The sequence below is a fragment of the Peromyscus maniculatus genome, chromosome 22 (assembly GCF_049852395.1).
Source record: "Peromyscus maniculatus bairdii isolate BWxNUB_F1_BW_parent chromosome 22, HU_Pman_BW_mat_3.1, whole genome shotgun sequence".
In the NCBI taxonomy this organism is placed as follows: Eukaryota; Metazoa; Chordata; class Mammalia; order Rodentia; family Cricetidae; genus Peromyscus; species Peromyscus maniculatus.
In genome coordinates, this window is record NC_134873.1 from 54,631,485 (window position 1) to 54,639,421 (window position 7,937).

The 7,937-nt window shown below is 47.6% G+C and overlaps 2 long non-coding RNA genes across 2 annotated transcripts; one reads left to right on the forward strand and one right to left on the reverse strand.

Annotated features, from left to right (window-relative positions):
• Nucleotides 1–625: 625 nt before the first annotated feature.
• LOC121825006 (uncharacterized) lies at nt 626–1,967 on the reverse strand. Its single transcript, XR_013047453.1, has 2 exons — nt 1,837–1,967; nt 626–968 (listed from the first exon to the last, which is right to left on the reverse strand). It is a non-coding gene; the product is annotated as an uncharacterized LOC121825006 (long non-coding RNA).
• A 3,692-nt stretch (nt 1,968–5,659) lies between these two features.
• LOC121825005 (uncharacterized) lies at nt 5,660–7,252 on the forward strand. Its single transcript, XR_006067025.2, has 3 exons — nt 5,660–6,038; nt 6,149–6,288; nt 6,615–7,252. It is a non-coding gene; the product is annotated as an uncharacterized LOC121825005 (long non-coding RNA).
• Nucleotides 7,253–7,937: the final 685 nt, after the last annotated feature.

Genomic DNA, 7,937 nt, shown 5'->3' on the forward strand with positions numbered 1-7,937 from the left:
CTGTGCAGCTGATGGCCCATCAATCAGAAACATAAGGCGTCCGCTCCGTTTATAAAGCACACACATTCGCTTGCAAATCTGCAAATGTGCTCAGCAGCCCCGGCACCTCCAGCCCTGAAGAAATGGCAGCACCCGTCACTGGCTCCTGCCTGTAAAGAATCAGCCTGGCACCCCTATGTGGAATGCTCCCACCTCGAGAGCCTGCCTGGCAAGGCTCCTTGGTCTGTTCACTGCTGGCCCTCAAATCTCCGGCCATCCCCTTAGGCCTCCTGATACACTCAGACCAGCTTTGAGATCCTGGACTCTGCCCTGCTATCATTCTGTGAGAAGCTGTCCACGCATGCAGAATTGAAGGCCTTGTAAAATGGCTCCCCTGCCCGCCTGTTTCCATTGTCTCTTCTTTTCTTCTAAAAATCCCAACTTTAAAGGGACATCACACACCTGTAATCCCAGCACTTGGAAGCCTGAGGCAGGAGGATGATGGTTTTGAGAGTAGCCAGGGCTACTCAGTGAACTGTCAAGGGAGTGAGAGAGACAGAGATGGAGGGGGTCGAATATCTTTTCTCTAGATCATGGTTGAGTGAAGAACAGACTTATCTGTCGTAAACACCCATACATGCACCGATTTCTGGGATGTATTTATTTTCTCAGACCCATAGAACATTGCTTCACACATTTCGGAAGTCCCTAGTAGGTAGACTTGAATAAAGGCATGAACGAAAGACCTCATGTCCAACTCTGTTCACTTGGAGAAAAACCGCAGCCACCTCTGTTCTCTCTGTTCCCTTACTGGCCTCTGAAGAAGGTGGGCAGGCATTAGGCTCTGGCTCCCCTGGGCTGGAAAGGTAGCCCAGACCATGTCGTATATGTCTCTTAATGATGAGGATGAAAATTATTGTATACTGCTTTGTGATTTCCAAATGATCTTGTTTGATTCTGAAGAAGCAGTGATTGAAGCATCATCATTCCTGAAAAATAAAATGAAGAAACTGGAGCATAACTAAAGGAAAAGAATATTAGATAAATGTTGACAGTATATTAACACTTTTCTAATGTGAAATCATCTATCCTTTGGGGTAGACTTGAAAAAGTGAAGCAAGCGCACACACATACACATGTGCACATGCACATATGCACACAATTAAATCCATTTTACACAAGACGAATTAAGACTCAGAAAGGAAAAGGATCAGAGAAATTGTAGGCATCATAAGTTAATGGTATATGGTAGATGAACTGGGATTTAAACATCCTAATAACAAAATCTGAGAACTTTCCAACTGTTGGTTTTGTTTTTAATTGACGCGTAAAAACTACAGATATTTATGGGGTCCACATGACATTTCAGCACATGTGCCCGGTGCATACTGATCAAACCAATGCAATTCTGATCACAGCTCTGTGAGTTAAAGAGACCTACAGGAGACCTGGCAAGATGGCCCAGTGGATAAAAGTATTTGCCATGTAATGCTGACTACCCCGGTTCAATCCCTGAACCCATGGAAGGAAGAGAGCCAACTCCCCAGAGTTGCCTTCTGACCTCCACACAAGCACTGTGGCATGCATGTGCCCCCACTCACAACACACACATACAATGTTTTAGAAGTACGTTAGTAGACTAGCTGCTACTGTCGTGGAAGCTTTTCTGCTTGGTTGATGAGCTGGAGCTCAGTATCTTTTAGGTAGCAGAAGACTGAACCAAGAATAGCCCTGTATAACCGAGGCCCAAGTTCAGACTGACTCTTTGGAATGTTTCCCATACACCCAAACTAGTGCACCTCATCCCCAAGGCTAGGTTAGAACCTAAGGATTCAGGAGGTGCCAGTCCACACATACCAAATGCAACGCCAGGCCATCTCTCAGTCCTGGCCCACTCAGCCTGGAACTGCAGGCTGGATCTGCTCTAAAGTGGATGCTTCCTGAATCCCCAGTCACACTGGCTTCTGAGAGGAAAGGCTGAGTTAGCTCTGGTCTTGCTCTTAGCAGCTCTCCCCTCGGCTGCCGCTGGCGGGTGGGCGGAAGTGGGGGCTGCCGTGGGTCCCATTCCCGTTCCGAGAGGCTGCCAGAAAACTCCAGGCAGCAGAAGCAGACAGCCAGATGATAGGACTTCTGGGGAAAAGCATGGGATGAGCTATGCGCAGGGAATTGGGGTGGGTTCATGGTGTTCGGGAATAATTGTGGAGAGCAAGTGTTGAACATTTACATGTGCCAGGTGGATGCTTGAGCTTTCCCATATGGCACCCTGAGAGGACCACGGGGAGACATCCTTCAGGTGAGTAAGAGAAGGAGAGGACTCAGAGACGTAGAAGTCTGCAGGTGGAGGCCCTTCCCCTGGAGAGCCTTTCCAAGTGTGGACAAGCCCTTGTCATGTTGTGAATAGAATCATGGGACAGGGAGCAAAAGGTAAGATCTGAAGACTTTTGATGTTCCTTCCAACAATGAAGTTTCCAGAATTCTGCTTCTGTTTCAGCCACGTGCCTTTTCTCTCCTGTCCTTCAAACCAAGTACTTGCTGACATTTTCCAGCAACCCTGGGCAATCACCGTGCCTCAGAACTCACTGAAGAGGCGGGGACATGAGAACTCCTTCTCCTGTATCTTTGTGCAAAGATCGGAAGCTGTTATCCAGAACGTACCACCAATATGCTGCTATTTGATCATACCTGGAGGTCTCTGTGCTGCAAAAGACAATGACTTTAGCTAAAATATGAGCAAGAATACAAAGACAGAGCCCAATAGCTCAAACCCAGATAAATACCACCGAGAATACACACTACATAGAACGACATGCTAGCAAACAGACAACAGATTAATGAGCTCCTGCAGGTCAGTAGGCCCAGAATGTGGTCCACAGAGGCAAAACTGCATCAAGAACCATGGTTTAGAACATCAGGGGCTGCTTGAGGGCTTCCCTACTCAAGAGGGAGGCAGAAAAAAAATCGCACTCAAGAGTATTACTGCAGGTTCTACTTTGCCTGGAGAGGTCGGGGAAATAATGTTTGCTGAAGTCAGGACCCAGGCCCAGCTCCCATAGCATCAGGGTAGGAGACCCAAGCCATAAATACTAGGCTTAAGGAGACACTTAGGACAGGGCACAGGACCCCTGCAAAACCGCTCAGTGGAGGTAAATACAAGGTCGGAGAGGGAGGGAGGGAGGGAGGGAGGGAGGGAGGGAGGGAGGGAGGGAAGGAGGGAAGGAGAGAGACAGACAGGGAGACAGGGAGGGAGGGAGACAGAGAAGGAGGGAGGGAGGGAGGGAGGGAGGGAGGGAGGGAGGAAGTGGGTGGAGGAGAGAAATCGCATTCAAAATAAGCTTGCCACCAAAAATTCCAAAACAAGGGGAAAAACTAACCCTCAGAAACTTCCTAAAAAGCCCATGAGGAAAGGAATTTACTTCAAATGAAATAAAAAACAATTGAGAATTCAAAGCAATTTGGAATAAATACATTTAGGTCAAGAGGTAAAAGAAAATTAATGTTTAAAAATTATGTAACAGGAAGATAAACTAGGATGAGACAGAGAGAAAAAAAAATGAAGAAAACCCAAAGCCTCTGGCTCACGAAATTGTTAAATTGAATAAAATCAATTCTACATGGGATGGGTAAAGTTAAAGAGAAAAATGGTCAATTACAGCATGGATGCAAAACATGTTCTCAAAATTCAGCATGTAACCAGGTATGGTGGCACACGCCTTTAATCCCAGAACTTGGGAGGCAGAGGCAGGCAGAAATCTGTTAGTTTGAGGCCAGCCTGGTCTATATAGTGAGTCCTAGGCCACCTAGGGCTACATAATGTATGACCCTGTCTTAAATGATAAGTCAGCATGTAAAGAAAAATAAATTATATATGCAGTTTAAGAGGCCTGGAGAATAGGTTGGCTAATGCAAACACATTCAATAGATTCTCCACGTTACTAAGAAGAAAAGAAGAAAGAAAGGAAGGAAAGAAGGAAGGAAGGGAGGGAGGGAGGGAGGAAGGAAGGAAGGAAGGAAGGAAGGAAGGAAGGAAGGAAGGAAGGAAGGAAGGAAGGAAGGAAGGCAGACTCAGAGGGAGGAGGTACTAGAAATTTTCAAATACTAAGGAGATACATCTCCTCATATTGAAAGTAGTCACTGAGTGCTGACAGGGTAAACCTGGACATCCCTGTGGAAATGCAGGCCATTGGGCCAAGAGGATTCTAAAGATGTCTTAGACCTTGCTCTGACAGAACTCAGGAAATGACCATTCAAGGAAGCCTGCGCCTATAGGCAAGAATCTCTGGTTACTTTTCTTTTAAAAAAGTTTACCTTTTGTTTTGTGTGTGTGCATGGGAGGGGTGCATATGTGATGCATGCATGTGAGCAGAGGACAGCTTGCAGGGGTCCCCTTCCACCATGTGGGTCCTGGGGCTTGAACTCAGGTCGTCAGGCTTGGCAGCAGGTGCATTCACCCACTGCGCCATCTCACAGGCCCTAGAATTTCTTTCATGTCTTCTTAGGGTGAGGGGTATGATTAGACCCAACACCAGGAAGGAATAGGGCCAGCGAGCTGCTGCCACCATGCTGGGGGTCAGGTGGTGGTCCAGGTGCACAGGGAAATACACCATCATGACCTAGGTCACCCATCAGGCCAGTAGACCCTACCTGTACACCCAATCCCACAAGATCTTTACAGAAACTCCCAGATGCCTGATAACGCTTATTTCCATTTGCAGTGAACACAGATTCCAGAACTTTCTGTCGTCGAGTAAATCCTAATTCCTAAAGAAACAGGTCTTGTGGAAGGCATCCGATTCCTTTTCTCGCCAGGTGCTGTTTTTCTTAACTCTGTAACTTTTCGTTTTTCCCACAGTTTGTCACTCTGGAAAGAATGTAGAAATGGGGCTTTTACATGTTTGAGAAAGAGAAACAACCCCTGTTGGAAAAAATGAACTCTCCAACCTGGAGCCCCAAGCGTGAGTCAAGCTTTCCACGGTATTGAAACCCCTGCTTGCAACTTGAGAAGCAAAATTAAGTTGTAATATTCCAGAAAATAGCCAGGGCCATTCAGAATTCTACTCCTGGCTTCTTGGCTGGATCGCAAACCAATGTAGAGGCAAAATTTAATTACCTGTCAGGAACTAAATAAAAAGTCTGCTTCATCCAATACTCCCAGTGTGCAGGATGGCTATGAAAACAAGACCAACGCTCAGTCAATTTGCTGTTTACAGAGGCCTAAAGAGGCACCAAGACACGTGAGTGAGATACCTGGAGCTGGAAGTTTTCACTGTTGTTCAAATGCACTTGCCAACTGCTCCGTCTTCCCCAAAGCCACTGCCTACCCACGAAAGAACTTGCATTTATGCCTTTCAAATACCCCATAATCTCCCTTTTCAGAGGTAAACAATGGCCTCTAAGGTGAGGCCCGGGGCACTAGGTTATATATACAAGAGAACACTCACCCCTCCAGACAGAATTCTGCTATGTGAGGTCTGGTGTTCAGCATCACATTCCCTGGGCCACTCTAACCCTCAGCAGTAACAACCACTAGAGGGTCACGGGAGAAAGAATAGCTTGGTACCAGTTTGGGAAACAAAGCTAAGTTCACATCCATTGCTTTAGAATTCCGTTTCTGTCCGGAACTCTAACTGCCATCGCTTAGAATTCTAACTGCCATCGTTTAGAATTCTAACCGCCACCTGGAGAACCCTACCCTGCCCACTCGTGGGGCAGTAGTGAGCCTGGGTGTGAATTGATGAATGTAAATATAAAATCTCCCCAACAGGCTCATGTGTCGGATGCTTGGTCTCCTGCTAGTGGCCCTGTTTTGGGAGGTCATGAAACCTTAGGAAGGAGGAAGGAGGTCCCAGGCAGTGTGTCCTTGAAGGTTGTACCTTGTCTTTTGTCTCAAACTTCTGATCTTATGAGGTAAAGACTCTAACCATCATGATGTTCTGCCCAAGCACGAGGTCAAGCTAGCGTAACCTGAATGAACACTCTGAAACTGTGAACGAAAGTAAATTCTTCCACCCTTACGCCAATTGTCTTAGGAGTTTGTTCACAACAACTAAATCATCACACAGGTACGAAAGACCTGGGTCATGTAGGGAGGTCTTCCTATGCTGATCAGTGTTACTTTCATTGTCTGGTGTCGAGGGTCAGAGGTCAGGAAAGCAATTACCGTTTCCGGAAGGTGGCGCCACACTTGAGAGCAGGAGCGACCATTTGGGAGAGGCTGCTCCGCACTGGGCAGGAGGCCGCAGCTCCCAGTAAAGCCTGAGCTGTGCACTGCCTCCTCCGAGAGGGCCCTGCAGAAAGCGGCATGGCCCAGAGGTGAGCTTGACAGGACCCTCTTCAGCTTCAGGAGAACCCAGAAGAGGTTTCAAAAGCAGCAGTTGGTTGGAAAGAACAGTCCAACTCAAGACCAGGGGAAAGAGAGTTTTTCAAAAAAAAAATTTTTTTTCCTCAGCCTAAAGTCAGCAGTACTTGTTTTCAGAGCTGAGGGGTGGGGGGGTGGAGGAGTGGGGGGGGATATAGAGGGGCAGGGGTGTTGCTGTCACACCTGGGCACACTGCTTGCCTTCTCTGGGCCTGAGTTTACTTGTAAAACAGATTCTGAAAACCATCATGAAAATAACTCTTGAATCATCATAATTTCAGCTTCCTACCCAAGAACCGGAAGGACTTCAGACCCTCCTTAGTCTCTCAGTACTGGCTTCTTGGCTCAAGTGAGGACACCCATCAACTTAAAGACCCTGGGAACTCGGCATGAATGTTGGTAACTCAAAGCCAGTTTTCCCCCAGCCCTGGTGTCCGAGGGCAGTGTCACCATCCAGAGCAGGGCTCTCAGGATCGGAAGACCTTATGTCCCCTATCCACACTTCCTAACAGGCCCTGCAGGGGCACGACACAGCCTAGCTGAAGCTAGACCTGTGACTAGGACTACACGACCTCTACTGTCCATACATCATTGCGGTGATTCTACCTTACATCTCCATGCCCCTGCCCTTCACAGACCAGCTTCATGCTTGCTTCTTCTAACCCCAGAAGAAGTACCCTACTCTCTAGTCTCCCTTTCTGCCCACATGCAGAAGACCCCGGTGACCTGAGCGTAGCTGGCCCTGAGCTAAGAATGGAATGAGAGACTCTACAGAGCCTTGCCTGCTTGTTCCGAGAGAGAGCATAGGAAGATGCCTTTCACTCGTCTTTAAGGATCCAATGATCACGATGATACCGAATTTCTAAATTGCTCTCCTTGGTGGTTTTTCCTAAACAGTGCTAATAAAATCTTAAACCCACGTGGCAGCCCCATTGCTCATCAACCATCCATTGCCCTCAGGGTGCACCAGTCTGTTTATATTATAAATAAAGACTAAAATATGCAGCTCACTCCACACAGGCTCCTTGGGGTCCGCGGGAGGGGAGCCAGCCTAGTCCCTGCTGCCTGCTGCCCCCCAGTTGGGGGAAAGCCATCCCTACAGAGTCCTTGCCTGCAGGCAGCTCCCTTGGACGTTAACAAACCACTACAAGGACCTGCGATCCATCCCTGGAATCCTGGTTTAATTATTTAGGAGGGAGAGAGCGTTTGCTCCCCCCAAGCTCTGCAGGCCCCCAGAGCCCGTGGAATCATTGTTCAAGGCTTATTACGGCTGCAGGCCCCCCCAGGCAAACAGTGTTGCAGAGACCTCATTTCAATATTTACCACTTAGATCACTTAAGGGCTGTCAGCTTTAATAACATTTTATCAATTGGATACTTATATTATTCACGGCTTCATAAAAATAACAAGACCTGCCTTGGCATTTCAATCATACCCCCGCTAATTTCGGTGACTGCTCAGGGATTTCATTTTTATTAACATTTAGATCGGAAGTGGCTGGTTTCCTTCTGAGATGCGGCGTCTGGGGCAGGCAGGCTGTGGGGAGCTTCCTCGGAGCTCTTGTGGGGAGCTGGGATCAACCAGGACTCTGGACTAGTTCTCAG